Source organism: Desmodus rotundus, chromosome 10, assembly GCF_022682495.2.
Source record: "Desmodus rotundus isolate HL8 chromosome 10, HLdesRot8A.1, whole genome shotgun sequence".
Taxonomy (NCBI): domain Eukaryota; kingdom Metazoa; phylum Chordata; class Mammalia; order Chiroptera; family Phyllostomidae; genus Desmodus; species Desmodus rotundus.
Genome location: NC_071396.1, coordinates 57,480,865 through 57,497,032, shown reverse-complemented (window position 1 = coordinate 57,497,032; position 16,168 = coordinate 57,480,865).

The following is a 16,168-nucleotide window of genomic DNA, read 5'->3' as shown; positions in this document are numbered from 1 at the left end:
CCCACTCCACTCCAACCTCCCCACCACCTCCCTCCCACATTCCCCCCTACAGTTCATGTTCATGGGTCATACTTACAAGTTCTTTGGCTTCTACATTTCCTACACTATTTTTACCCTCCCCCTGTCTATTTTCCACCTATCATTTACGCTACTTATTCTCTGTACCTTTCCCCCCATCTCTCCCTCCTGCTCCCCTGTTGATAACCCTCCATGTGATCTCCATTTCTGTGGTTCTGTTCCTGTTCTAGTTGTTTGCTTAGTTTGCTTTTGTTTTTGTTTTAGGTGTGGTCGTTAATAACTGTGAGTTTGCTGTCATTTTTACTGTTCATATTTTTTATCTTCTTTTTCTTAGGTAACTCCCTTTAACATTTCATATAATAATGGCTTGGTGATGATGAACTCCTTTAACTTGACCTTATCTGAGAAGCACTTTATCTTCCCTTCCATTCTAAATGAAAGCTTTGCTGGATAGAGCAATCTTGGATGTAGGCCCTTGCCTTTCATGACTTGGAATACTTCTTTCCAGCCCCTTCTTGCCTGTAAGGTCTCTTTGGAGAAATCAGCTGACAGTCTTATGGGAACTCCTTTGTAGGTTACTGTGTTCTTTTCTCTTGCTGCTTCTAAGATTCTCTCCTTCTGTTTCATCTTGGCTAATGTAATGATGATGTGCCTTGGTGTGTTCCTCCTTGGGTCCAGCTTCTTTGGGACTCTCTGAGCTTCCTGGACTTCCTGGAAGTCTATTTCCTTTGCCAGACTGGGGAAGTTCTCCTTCATTATTTGTTTAAATGAGTTTTCAATTTTTTGTTCTTCCTCTTCTCCTTCTGGCACCCCTAGAATTCGGATGTTGGAACGTTTCAAGATGACCTGGAGGTTCCTAAGCCTCTCCTCATTTTTCCGAATTCTTGTTTCTTCATTCTTTTCTGATTGGATGTTTCTTTCTCCCTTCTGGTCCACACCATTGATTTGAGTCCCAGTTTCCTTCCCATCACTATTGGTTCCCTGCACATTTTCCTTTGTTTCTCTTAGCATAGGCTTCATTTTTTCATCTAGTTTTCAAACAAATTCAACCAATTCTGTGAGCATCTTAATAACCAGTGTTTTGAATTGTGCATCCGATAGGTTGGCTATCTCTCCCTCACTTAGTTGTATTTTTTCTGGAGCTTTGAAGTGTTCTGTCATTTGGGCCATTTTTTTTTTTTTTTTTGTCTTGGCCCTTCTGTTACTTAAAGGGGCAGAGCCTTAGGTTTTCCCAGGGGTGGGCTAACACTGGTTGCTGCGCTGTGACACTGTATTTGGGGGAGAGGCCGAGAGGGAGCAATGGCACCCGCTCCACTCTCCACCGGATATCAGGCTTTCCCTCCGCTACCCACAATCAAGTTGGGCCCCTCTGGTGCTGGTTCCTGAGTGGGTGGGCTTGTGCACACTGTGGGTCTGTCCAACGACCTCTCCTGTGAGGCTGGAAGTCTCTCCTGCTGCCGCCCCAACCACCTGGGCGCTTTCAATCAGAGGCTTGAGGCTTTATTTCCCCATGCTGGAGCCCTGGGTTACGCCGTCTGCCTCGCTCCCAGCCATTCGTCCAGGTCCATCTGTGCGCGAGTGTGGGGCCACGGGGTGCTACCCGCCGCTCTGCCTGCCCCTTTCTCCGCCACTCTGAGTCCGGCCCTCTCAGTTTATCTGTGCGCAAATGTGGAGCCACAGGGTCTGCTAGTGTCCCGTTCATCCCACACTCTGCCAGTCTCAGTCCCGCCACGGCCACACAAGTCCTCTCCGCCCTGGTGCCCGTCTCCGCCCCTCCTACCGGTCTGGATGTATGTTTATTTTTTATCTCCTTGGTGTCAGACTTCCTTGCCATTTGATTCTCTGTCAGTTCTGGTTGTGCGAGGAGGCGCAGTGTGTCTACCTACGCAGCCATCTTGGTTCTCCCCAATATATCAACAATCTTACAAGTGTTGGAAAGGTAGTGGAGAAAAGGGAATCTTCAGGCACTGTTGATGGGAATGCAGATTGGTGCAGCCACTATGGAAAACATTATGAAGATTCTCAAGAAATTAAAATGAAACTGCCTTATGACCTAGCATTTCAACATCTGAGTATATGGCAGCAACACACATGCCCATCAATAGATGACTGGATAAAAAAGTTTTGGCACATATATAAAATGGATTACTTATCAGCTATAATTAAGAATGAAATCTTAACATTTGCGACAGCATGAATGGACCTAGAGGGTATGAAATGAAATGAAATGAAATGTCAGTCAGAGAAAGAAAAAGTGCCATATAATTTCACTTGTATGTGGAGTCTAAAGAACAAAATAAATGAACAAACAAAATTAAAACCAATTCATAGAAAAAGAGAAGAGACTGATAGTTGCCAAAGGGGACTTGGCATGGGGGGCCAGGAAAAAAGGTGAAGGGATTAGAAATTGCTAACTGAGGTGAGGATTAAAGGTGGTAGTGGAGTAGTTGGAAGCTACACTAACCTCCTCCCAAACTAGAATTACAAATAAATTATTTTTTTAAATCCTCCTGAATAACCAACTGAATACTAGTTGGAAAGAAGCTTTAGAACCAAGGACTTAGAGACAAAACCACGCCACCACAATGAAGCTGGAGGGAAGTGAGAAGGCACAAGAGAGCTGGCTGGGCTCCGATGGGCAACATCTGAAGTTCTAGGGGGATATTTCAGGAACTACGGTATGGGTCCCCCTGAGAAGTGTGGGGTATAAAACCCCAAGTAGTGCTCCCCCGCCTAGAGTACCAGAACCAGGAAAGACCCCCACATAAAATCCAGCTGTGAAAAGCAGCAGGGTTTCTGTCTGTCAGGCAGAGATAGCTTGGGATACAGCCACCATCTTAAAGTGTTAACACAAAATTTTGTCTGCAGCCACTTACCCTGAGTTATGGCAGAGGGAGGAAAGATGGACTAGACACATGAGGATAGTCTTGGATTGGTGGCTCTGGGGAGAAAGCTGAAGGGTCAGCCACCAGAGTCCTTGTGTCAGACATTCCCCATATGACAGAAGCTATCTTTCTTGGGTAAAGCATTCTTCTCCACTCGGTATCACCCTGGGGGTGGGGGAGCAGTAGCCCAACCAATAAGAATCCCTCTTGTTCCACTCTGTGGAGCTTAAGCCCTTTGAGGAGTACAGCCAGAGGTTTTTTTCAGTGATTAAGCCAAACTGAAGCCTGTAGGTGAAAGTGGATCCATGGGTCCTTTGAGACTTTAGCTGACCCTGCATCAGGCCTGGTGCCGAGAAAACCCAGTCTTGGTACACAATTTGGTCCCCTCAGCACACACCCAAACCCAGAAGGGGGAACGACAAGCTGTGGATTGCTCCAAAGAGGTTGTCCAAGGACATCACAGGCAGCATCTGACATAGGGCTCAGGCATAGACTTTAGAGTTCTGTCTAATACAAAGAAACAAACACAGCCCTGGCTCGTGTGGCTCAGTGGATTGAGTGCTGGCCTGCGAACCAAAGGGTCATGGGTTCGATTCTCAGTCAGAGCACATGCCTGGGTGCAGGCCAGGTCCTCAACAAGAAGCACATGAGAGGCAGCCGCATATTGATGTTTCTCTTTCCCTCTTTCTCCCTCTGTCCCCTCTCTAAAATAAATAAATAAAATCTTTTAAAAAAGAAACAAACACAAAGAGGTATTCAATATGGGAAGACAAAGGCCCTGAATGAAAGAAAAAGAGAGATCTCGAGAATAGCAAAATGAAAGAGACACAGCAATTTATGAGATATAGAGTTCAAAGTAATGATTATAAAGATGCTTGACAGCACGAAAAAGACAAAGAAAGCATAATAAGGATCAATCACAAATAAAAAATGCAATATCTGAAATAAATTATACACTGGAGGAATAAACAGTAGGTTAGATGAAACAAAGATCAAATGAGTGAATTGAAAACAAGGTGGGGGAGTTCTGCCCAAGATGTAGGTGTAGGTAGACAGACTGCACCTCCTCCCACAACCAAAAGAGGACTACAACAATTTAAAAACAAAAAACAACCAGAACTGACAGAAATTCGAACCACACAGAAGTCCGACGACCAAGGAGATAAAGAAGAAACATTCATCAAGACTGATAGGAGGCGCGGAGATGGGCAGCGGGGCAAAGAGGATTTCCAGCAATGCAGCCAGACATGGATTGTGGAACAAGGCAGGCAGTACAACTGTTAGTAGACCCTGAGGCCCCACATTCGCGCATAGATAAACTGGGAGGAACAGCGGGGGAGAGAAACAGACTGCTCAACCCAGGGCTCCAGCTCCAGGAAATAAAGACTCAAACCTCTGATAGAAAACACCTGTGGGGGTTGAGGTGGAAGTGGGAGAAACTCCAAGCCTCACAGGAGAGTTCATTGGAGAGACCCACAGGGGCCTAGAGAGTGCACAAGCCCATCCACTCACTCAGGAATCAGCACCGGAGGGCCCCAGTTTGATTGTGGGTAGCGGAGGGAGTACCTGAAATATGGCAGAGCAAGCACCATTGCTCCCTCTCAGCCCCTACCCTGCCCCGGTGAACACCTAAGGCTCCACCCCTTTAAGTAACAGGCATGCCGAGACCAAAAAAAAAAAAAAAAAAAAGGCCTAAATGAAAGAACAGATCAAAGCTCCAGAAATAATTCAACTAAGCAGCAAACAGATAGCCAACCTATCGGATGCACAGTTCAAAACACTGGTTATTAAGACGCTCACAGAATTGGTTGAATTTGGTCACAAATTAGATGAAAAAATGAAGGCTATGCTAAGAGAAACAAAGGAAAATGTACAGGGAACCAATAGTGATGGGAAGGAAACTGGGACTCAAATCAACAGTGTGGACAAGAAGGAAGAAAGAAACATCCAACCAGAAAAGAATGAAGAAATAAGAATTCGGAAAAATGAGGAGAGGCTTAGGAACCTCCAGGACATCTTGAAACATTCCAACATCCGAATTATAGGGATGCCAGAAGAAGAAGAGGAAGAACAAAAAATTGAAAACTTATTTGAACAAAAATAATGAAGGAGAACTCCCCCAATCTGGCAAAGGAAATAGACTTCCAGGAAGTCCAGGAAGCTCAGAGAGTCCCAAAGAAGCTGGACCCAAGGAGGAACACACCAAGGCACATCATAATTACATTACCTAAGCTTAAACAGAAGGAGAGAATCTTAGAAGCAGCAAGAAATAAGGACACAGTAACCTACAAAGGAGTTCCCATAAGACTGTCAGCTGATTTCTCCAAAGAGACCTTACAGGCAAGAAGGGGCTGGAAAGAAGTATTCCAAGTCATGAAAGGCAAGGGCCTACATCCAAGATTGCTCTATCCAGCAAAGCTTTCATTTAGAATGGAAGGGAAGATAAAGTGCTTCTCAGGTAAGGTCAAGGTAAAGAAGTTCACCATCACCAAGCCCTTATTATAGGAAATGTTAAAGGGACTTACCTAAGAAAAAGAAGATAAAAAATATGAACAGTAAAAATGACAGCAAACTCACAGTTATTAACAACCACACCTAAAACAAACAAAAGCAAACTAAGCAAACAACTAGAACAGGAACAGAACCACAGAAATGGAGATCACATGAAGGGTTATCAATAGGGGAGTGGGAGGGGTAGGGGGGAAAGGTACAGAGAATAAGTAGCATAAATGGTAGGTAGAAAATAGACAGGGGGAAGGTAATAGTATAGGAAATGTAGAAGCCAAAGAACTTATAAGTATGACCCATGGACATGAACTATAGGGGGAATGTGGGAGGGAGAGGGTGGGCAGGATGGAGTGAAGGGGGGGAAATGGGACAACTGTAATAGCATAATCAATAAATATATTTAAAAAAGAAAACAAGGTAGGAAAAAAACCCAAGCAGTATGGGGAAAAAAGAATTTTTAAAAAGAGGTGGTATAAGGGACCTACTACAAATAAGGGTAGTATTTGCAACAACATGAAGTATAACAACATCTGCACAATAGGGATACCAGAAGGAGAACAGAGAGAGCAAGGGATCAAGAATTTATTTGAAGAGATCTCACCTATAAGTGGAATCTAATCAACAAAACAAACAAGCAAGCAAAATAACCGGAGACATTGAAATTAAGAACAAACTGACAGTAACTAGTGAGGATGTGGGAAAGGATAATGGGGGGAAGAAGGAAAGGGTTTTCAGGAATATCTATAAAGGACACATGGACAAAACAAAGTGGGGGGGTGGATCAGGGGTGGGAGGTGGGGATGGCTGGGGTGGGGGGATTGGTGGAAGGAAAAGGCAGACAACTGTACGTAAATAACAATTAAAAAAGTAAAAAAAAATTTTGAAGAGTCTTTGGTTATGAGAAAGTTGGAACTCATTGAACTTGTCAAAAGCCCTTTTTAAAAAATAATCAAGTACAGATTGGAAGCTACAAACTAGTCACAGGATGTAAAGTACAGCATAGGAAAATAATCATATTACAATAAGTATGTAAGGTACCAGTTTGGAATTGGAAATATCAGGGGGAACACTTTGTAAAGTATATGATCATCTAACCACCAAGCTGCATGCCTGAAACTAACACAAAATAATATTGACCATAAAATGTAACTGAATAAAATTTTAAAAATAAAAAATAATGTAAAAAAGAAAAAAGGTTAAATAATGTAATGAAAACCTCAAAAAATAGAAATAAATAAAAATGACCACACTTAATAAAAAAGAATTTATTTGAAGAAATATGACTGAAAACATCTTTAACCTGGTGAAGGGGAAAAAAACGCACACAAGTCCAGGAAGTGCAGAATCCCAAATAAGGTAGACCCAAAGAGGCCCACACCAAGACACATCATAATTAAAATGACAAACTTAAAGACAAGGAGATAATCTTAAAAGCCACCAAAAAAGTAGTTAGTTACCTATAAAGGAGTTTCCATAAGACTGTCACCTGATTTCTCAACAGAAACCTTTCACGGCAGAAGGAATTGACATGAAATATTCAAAGTGATGAAAAGCAAGGACCTACAACCGAAACTACTTTACCCAGCAAGGCTATCATTTGAAATTGAAGGAGCACAACTTACAATAGCCAAGTGCTAGAAGCAACCTAAGTGCCCATCACTAAATGAGTGGATAAAAAAAAAATGATGGTACAACCCTGGCTGATGTGGCTCAGTGGATTGAGTGCCAGCCTGTGAACCAAAGTGTCACCAGTTTGATTCCCAGTAAGGTAAAATGCCTGGGTTGCAGGCCAGGTCCCCACTTGAGGGTGTACAAAGGGAACCACACATTGATGTTTCTCTCCCTCTCTTTCTCCCTCCCTTCCTCTCTCTCTAGAAATAAAAAAATGAAATCTTTTTAAAAAAACTATGGCACATTTACACAATGGAATACTACACAGCAGAAAGAAAGAAGGAGCTCTTACCCTTTGTGACAGCATGTATGGAACTGGAGAGCATTATGCTAAGTGGAATAAGCCAGGCAGTGAAAAACAAATATCATATGTTATCACCTATAAGTGGAACCAATCAGCAAAACAAACAAGCAAGAAAAATATAACCAGACATTGAAGTAAAGAACAAACTGACAGTAACCAGAGGAGAAGGAAGAGAGGGATAATGGGGGGAAAATATGGAAAGAGCCATCAAGGAACATGTATAAAGGACACATGGACAAAGCCAAAGTGGGTAGGTTAGACAGTGGGAGGCGGGGCTGGGTCGGGCTGGGTTACGGCATGGTGGAGTGAAAATGGAGACAACTGTACTTGAGTAATTTAAAAAAAAGGAAAGAAAAAAGAAAATTAACAAGGAGACAAGGTCTTTATATGACAAGCTATTCCAGATGGATTTAATAGATTTCTCTGAGCATTTCATCCTGAAGCAGCAGAATATACATTCTTTTCCAGAGCACATGGAACATTTTTTAGGATAAACCACAGGTTAGGACACGAAACAAGACTCAATAAATTTAAGAAAATTAAAATAATATCCAGCATCTGTCTGAACATAATGCTATGAAACTAGAAATAAATCACAGGAAGAAAACTGAAAAATACACATAGACAGGGAAGCTAAATAACATGTTATTAAACAGTAAGTAGATTAACAATGAGATCAAGGATGAAATAAAAACATACCTTGAACAAATGAAAATGCACAAAACTCCCAAATTTGTGGGACACAGGGAAAGCAGACCTAGGAAGGAAATTGATAGTGTTACAGGCCTATTTCAAAAAATAAACAAAAATACACAGCTCAATAAACAATCTAAGTTTACATTTAAAGAGAACAAAATACAAAGTGAGTAGAAGAAAGGAAATAATAAAAATCAGAGCAGAAATAAATGAAATAGAGTCTAAAAAACAATACAAAGGATCAATGAATCCAACAGCTGGTTCTCTGTAATGATAAAATTGACAACCCTTTAACCAAACTTTTCAAGAGAAAGAGAGAGAGAGAGGGGACCCAAGTAAATAAAGTCAGGAATGATAGAGAAGAAATAACAACTGGCACCAAAGAAATAGAAAGCATCATAAGAATATAGTACAAACAACTATATGCAACCTAATTGGACACTTGATCAAAATGGATACATTTCTAGAAACACAGTGTTCTAAACCAGGAAGAATTAGAGAATTTGAATAGACAGGTTATACCTAGTGAAATTGAAGCAGTAATCAAAGAACTCCCAACAACCAAAGTCCTTGACAAATGTCTTCATGGGCGAATTTCACCAAACATTCCAGGAAGTATTAACACCTCTTTTTCTCAAACTATTCCAAAAATTACAAGAGAAAGGAAGACTCCCAAGCAAATTTTATGAGGTCACCATTTTCCTAATTCTAAAACCACACAAGCAAAATCCTCATTAAAGTACCAATGGCATATTTCACAGATATAGAACAAACATTTCAAAAATTTATATGGAACTGTAAATGACCCTGAATAGCCACGGTAATCTTGAGAAAGAAGAACAAAGCAGGAGGGATCACAATACCTGCTATCAAACTGTATTACAAGGACACTGTAGTCAAAACAGCCTGGTACTGGTATAAGAACAGACACATAAATCAATGGAACAGAACAGAGAGCCCAGAAATAAACCCAAGTCTCTATGGTCAATTAATATTTGACAAAGGGGGAAGAAGCATAAAATGGAGTAAAAATAGGCTCTTCAACAAATGGTGTTGGGAGAGCTGGATAGCTACATGCAAAAAAATGAAACTCGAGCACCAAATTACAATATACGCAAAACTAAATTCAAGGTGAATAAAAGACTTAAATATAAGTCGTAACACCATAAAAGTCATAGAGGAAAACATTGGCAGGAAAATCTCAGACATTCCATGCAGCGATATTTTTACCAATATGTCTCTAGAGCAAGGGACATAAAGGAAAGAATAAACAAATAGGATCTCATAAAAATAAAAAGCTTCTGCCTGACTAAAGAAAACAGCATTAAAATGAAAAGAGAACCAACAGTAGGGGAAAACATATTTGCCAATGATACCTCAGACAAGGGCCTGATCTCCAAAATATATAAAGAACTCACATGACTCCACTCAGGAAAATAAAAAACCCAATTTAAAAAATGGGCAAAAGACTTGAATAGATATTTCTCCAAGGAGGACACACAAAGGGCCCAGAGACATATGAAAGGATGCCCAGCATTACTAGCCATCAGAGAGATGCAAATTAAAACCACAATGAGATACCACTTCATATCAGTCAGAATGGCTATCATAAACAAATCAACAAACAACAAGTGCTGGCAAGGTTGTGGAGAAAAGGGAACCCTGGTGCACCGTTGGTGGGAATTCAGACTGGTGCATCCACTGTGGAAAATGGTATAGAATTTCCTCAGAAAACTAAAAATGGAACTGTCTTTTGACCTGGCAATTCCACTGCTGGGATTATATCCTAAGAATCCTGGAACACCAGTTCAAAAGAACCTATGCACCCCAATATTCATAGCAGCACAATTTACAATAGCCAAGTGCTGGAAGCAACCTAAGTGCCCATCAGTAAATGAATGGATCATAAAACTATGGTACATTTACACAATGAAATACTACACAGCAGAAAGAAAGAAGAAGCTCCTACCCTTTATGACAGCATGGATGGATCTGGAGAGCATTATGCTAAGTGAAATAAGCCAGGTTGTGAAAGACAAATACCATGTGATCTCACCTATAAGTGGAACCTAATCAACAAAACAAATAAGCAAGCAAAATATAACCACAAATGTTGAAATTAAGAACAATCCTACAGTAACAGAGAGAAGGTGGGAGGGGGTAGTGGCAGGGGGAGGGGAGACGAGTTTTCAGGAACAAGTATAAAAGACACACGGACAAAACCAAGGCAGGGTGGAATGGGGGGGAAGGTGGGGATGGCTGGGGTTGGAGGTAGTGGTAGGGGGAAAATGCAGACAACTGTACTTGACCAATAATAAAATAAAATAAGATCAAAATAAATAAACAAAAGAAAACCAGATAAGGACACTACAAAGGAAGAAAATTGTAGGTCTATATCCCTGATGAACATAGATGCAATGACTGTCAACAAAATATTAGCAAATCAAATATAGCAATAAATCAAAAAGATCATACATTATGATCATGTCAAATTTATTCTAGGGATGCAAGTTTAGCACAATATTCACAAATCAATAAATGTGATTCATCACATAAACAAAATAAATGATAAAAGCTACAGCATCATATCAATAGCTTCAGAACAAGCATTTGATAAAACTAACACCCATTTATGATAAAAAAAATTACAGCACAGTGGGAATAGAGGAAACATACCTAAATATAATAAAGGCCATATATGACAAACTCACTGCTCATATTATACTCAACAGGCAAAAACTCTAAGCATTCCCTTAAGATTGGGAACAAACAGTAGGGGAAATGTCCACTTTTACCTCTCTTATTCAACATAGTACTGGAAGCCCTAGCCACAGCAATCAGGCAAGAAGAAATAAAAGGCATCCGAATTGGAAAAGAAGTAAAACTGTCATTGTTTGCAGAAGATATTATACTGTACATAGAGAACCTTAAAGGTTCCACCATGAAACTTCTAGGACTGAAAAATGAATTCAGTCAAGTAGCAGTATACAAAATGAATATCCAGAAGTCAGCTGTGTTTTTCTATGTCAATAATAAACTATCAGAAAGGGAAATTAAGAAAACAACCCCATTCATAGTTGCTTCAAAAAGAATAAACTACTTAGTAATAAATTTAACCAATAATGTAAAAAATCTGTAACCAGGAAATTATAAGACACTAAAGAAAGGAAGTGAAGAAGAGGCAAGTAAGTGAAAGCATATACCGTGTTCATTGATAGGAAGTATTAACATCATCAAAATGTCCTTACTACCCAAAGCAATCTGTAGGTTCAATGCAATTCCTATTAAGATACCAATGATGTATTTCACAAAACTAAAACAAATATTCCAAAAATTTATATGGAACCAAAAAGTCCCTGAATGGCAACTGTAATCTTGAGACAGAAAAACAAACCTGGAAGAATCACACTATCTAGTATCAAACTATACTACAAGGCCACAATAATCAAAACAGCATGGTACTGGCATAATAACAGACTCATAGATCAAAGGAACAGAATAGAGACCCCAGAAATAACCCTGTAGCTTTATAATCAATATTTGACACAGGAGGCAAAAAAATACAAAAGGATAAAGATATATTATTCAATAAATGGTGTTAAGAAAATTGGACAGACACATGCAAAACAATGAAACTAGACCACCTTTTTATGCCACACAGAGGAATAAATTCAAAATGGATTAAAGACTTAAATGTTATACTCAAACCAAAAAAATCCTAGAAGAAAACACAGATGGTAAAATTCTGGACCTTGCTCATAGCTATATTTTTTTCTGATATATCTCCTCAGTCAAGGTGAAAAAAAAGAAAAAATAAACAAATGGGGTGACATCAAACTAAAAAGATATTGCACAACAAAGAAAATCATCAACAACTTAACAACAACTTAAAAAATGTGTATACAATTATAACATTTAAAAAAGTTGCCTTTAATCCTTAGAAAAATGGTGGGAGGGCAGGGTGGGGAGAAAATGCAGACAACTGTAATTGACAGCAATAAAATAATTTTTAAAAATTTTTAAAAAAGGAAGACACCCCACTGAATGGGAGAACACATTCACTGATAATATCCAACATTTATAACTTATCTCGTCAAAATAAAGGAACGAATAAACAAATGGGACCTCATCAAAATAAGGAGCTTCTGCACGGTTAAAGAAAAGAGCATTAAAATGAAAAGAGAACCAACAGAATGGGAAAACATGTTTGCCAATGATACCTCAGACAAGGGCCTGATCTCCAAAATATAAAGAACTCACACAACTACACTCCAGGAAGACAACCCAAGTAAAAAATGGGCAAATGACCTAAACAGACACTCCTCCAAGGAGGACGTACAGAGGGCTCAGAGACATATGAAAATGCGCTCAGCATCACTAGCCATCAGAGAGATGCAAACTAAAGACACAATGATATACCACTTCACACCAGTCAGAATGGCCATCGTAAACAAATCAACAAACAAGTGCCGGCAAGCTTGTGGAGAAAAGGGAACCCTAGTGCACTGTTGGTGAGAATGCAGAGTGGTGCAGCCACTGAGGAAAACACTATGGAATTTCCTCAGAAAACTAAAAATGGAACTGCCCTTTGACCCAGCAATTCCATTGCTTGGATTATACCCTAAGAATCCTGGAACACCAATTCAAAAGAACCTATACACCCCAATATTCATAGCAACACAATTTACAATAGCCAAGTGCTGGAAGCAACCTAAGTGCCCATCAGTAAATGAGCAGATCAAAAAACTGGTACATTCGCACAATGGAATACTACACAGCAGAAAGAAAGGAGAAGCTCCTACCCTTTATGACAGCATGGATGGATCTGGAGAGCATTATGCTAAGTGAAATAAACTAGGCAATAAAAGACCAATACCATATTATCTTACCTTTAACTGGAACCTAATCAACAAAACAAGCAAGCAAGCAAAATATAACCAGACACATTGAAATTAAGAAAAATCTGACAGTAACCAGAGGGGAGGTGGGAGAGGATAATGGGTTTGCGAATCAGGAAGGGTGGTCAAAAAACATGTATAAAGGACACATGGACAAAGCCAAAGCGGGGTATGATGGAGGTTGGGAAGTGGGGATGGCTGGGGTTGGGGGGAGTGGGGGGGGGAGAAAATGGAGACAACTGTACTTGAAGAACAATAAAAAATAAAATTAAATTACATTTTAAAAAAAAGTACAAATAGTCACAGAATAACCATGGGGTTGTAAAGTACAGTATAGGAAATGGAATAGACAAAGAACTTATATGCATGACCTATGGACATGAACAATGGTGGGGAGATGGCCTGAGGGAGTGGAGGGTGCTTGTTGGACAAAGGGGGACAAGGGGGATAAATCAGAACAACAGTAATAGCATAACAAATAAATATAGTTTTAAAAAACCTCAGGATCTGGATGGGTGAGGAGAAAATGCAGACAACTGTAATTGAACAACAATAAAATAAGTTAAAAAAATAAAATAAAATAAATTTCCCCCCCAAATTAAAATAAAAATAAAAAGCCACAGGAAATTAAAGAATGAACTTACGTTATGCACCCATACTTTCATACCAGCACTTTTCAAATATGAAAGAGCCAAGTGTTGGAAACACTTGGATAGTCTGGATAAATGGAAAGTCTAAGTGCCCATCAGCAGATAAGTGGATTAAAAAACTGTGGTACATTTACATAATGAAGTAAGCCACAATAAAAAAATTCAAGTATCAGTATTCAATGACACATTTTTTCTAAACAAATTTATGGTTTTATTTATAGTGTTAATTTATATTTTTTATTGTTGTTCAAGTACAGTTGTCTCCATTTTTACCCCACCATGCCCTCCTGCCCCACTCTCCCCCACCTCTCACCCTCCCCCACCTCCCACCCTTGAACCTACACCCTTTTGTTTTGCCCATGTGTCCTTTATACATGTTCCTGGATAGCCCTCTGCCTATTTTTCCCCATTACTCCTATCCCCCCTCTCTTCTGGTTACTGTCAGTTTGTTCTTTATTTCAATGTCTCTGGTTATATTTTGCTTGCTTGTTTGTTTTGTTGATTAGGTTCCACTTATAGGTGTGTGTCTTACAATTTTCTGAGCACAGTTTTTTTACAACCTTGGTTAGATTTATTACTAGGTATTTTATTCTTTTTGAAGATAATGTGAATGAGAATGTTTTCTTAATTTTCCTTTCTGATAGTTCATCATTGGCATATAAAAATGCAACTGACTTCTGGATATTCATTTTATATCCTGATATTTTGCTGAATTCATTTATCAATTCTAGTAGTTTCTTGGTGGAATCTTTGGAGTTCTCTATGTACAGTATCATGTCACCTGGTAATAAAAACAGATTTACTTCATCTTTTCCAATCTGGATGCCTTGTATTTCTTGTCTGATTGCTGTGGCTAAGACTTTCAGTACAACATAGAATAAGAAGGGGGAAAGCAGACATCCCTGTCTTGCTTCCAGTTTAAAGGGAACACTTTTAGATTTTGCCCATTGAGTATAATGCTGGCAGCGTGTTTGTCATATATGACCTTTATTATGTTTGGGTATGTTCCCTCTATTCCCACTTTGCTGAGAGTTTTTATCATAAATGGGTGCTGGATTTTATCAAGTGCTTTTTCTGAAGCTATTGATATGATCCTGTGGTTTTATCCACCATTTTACTTATGCGGCAAATCTCATTTATTGATTGGTGAATACTGTGCCAAACTTTCATTCCTGTAATAAATCCAACTTGATCATGGTGTGTGATCTTTTTGGTGTATTGCTGTATTAATTTTCCTAATATTTTGTTCAGAGTTTTAGCATCTATGTTCATCAGGGATATTGGCTTGTAATTTTCTTTTCTTTTTGTATTGTCATTATCTGGTTTTGGAATTATAATGCTAAAATGTGCTTTGGAGCTTCCCCTGTCTTGAATCTTTTGAAATAGTTTGAGGAGAGGTGTTAGTTCTTTCTGGAATGTTTGGTAAAATTCACATGTGAAGACATCTGGTCCATGGCTTTTGTTTGTTGGCAGTTTTTTGATTACTGCTTCCATTTCACTGGGTGTAATCTGTCTATTGAGATGCTCTGATTCTTCCTGATTTGGTTTCGGAACATTTTGTTTCTAGAAATTTATCCATTTTGATCAGGTGTACAACTGGTTGGCATGCAGTTTTTTGGTCTATTTTCTTATAATCCTTTGTATTTCTTTAGTGTCAATTGTTACTTCTCTTCTGTCATTTCTGATTTTATTTATTTGGGTCTTCTCTCTTTTTTCTTGATGAGTCTGGTTAAAGGTTTGTCAATCTTGTTTATCTTTTCAATTAACCAGCTGTTGGATTCATTGGTCTTTTGTATCATTTTTTAGACTCTATTGTACTTATTTCTGCTACAAACTTTATTATTTCCTTCATTCTATTCATTTTAGGATTTGTTTGTTGTCATTTTTCAAGTTCTTTTATGTGTAAAGTTAGATTGTTTATTTGAGCTTTATCTTGTTTTTTGAAATAGGCCTGTAATGCTATGAATCTCCCTCTTAATGTTGCTTTACCTTTGTTCCACAGATTTTGGATTGTTGTGTTCTCATTTTTATTTGTTTCAAGGTATCTTTTGATTTCTTCCTTGTTGTCATTGTGGACCTATGATTGTTTAATAATATTTAGCTTCCATGTCTTTGTTTATTTTTCAATGTTCTTCTGATTAATTTCTAGTTTCATAGCATTGTGGTCAGAAGAGATGCTTGATAATATTTCAATCTTCTTATATTTAATGAGACTTGTCCTAACATGTGGTCTTTCCTAGAAAACATTCCATGTGCCCTTGAAAAGTATATATCTCCTGCTGCTTTGGGGTGAAATGCTCTGAAGATATCAATTAAGCCCATTTGATCTAGTGTGTCTTTTAAGGCTGTTGTCTCCTTGTTGATTTTCTGTCTGGAAGATATAACCATTGACGTCAGTGTCGTGTTAAAATCTCCTACTGTGACTGTTGATCTCTCCTGTTATGTCCATCATGATTTACTTTACATATTTAGGTGCTCCTGTGTTGTGTACACAAATGTTTACTAGGGTTATATCCTCTCGATGGATTTTTTCCTTTA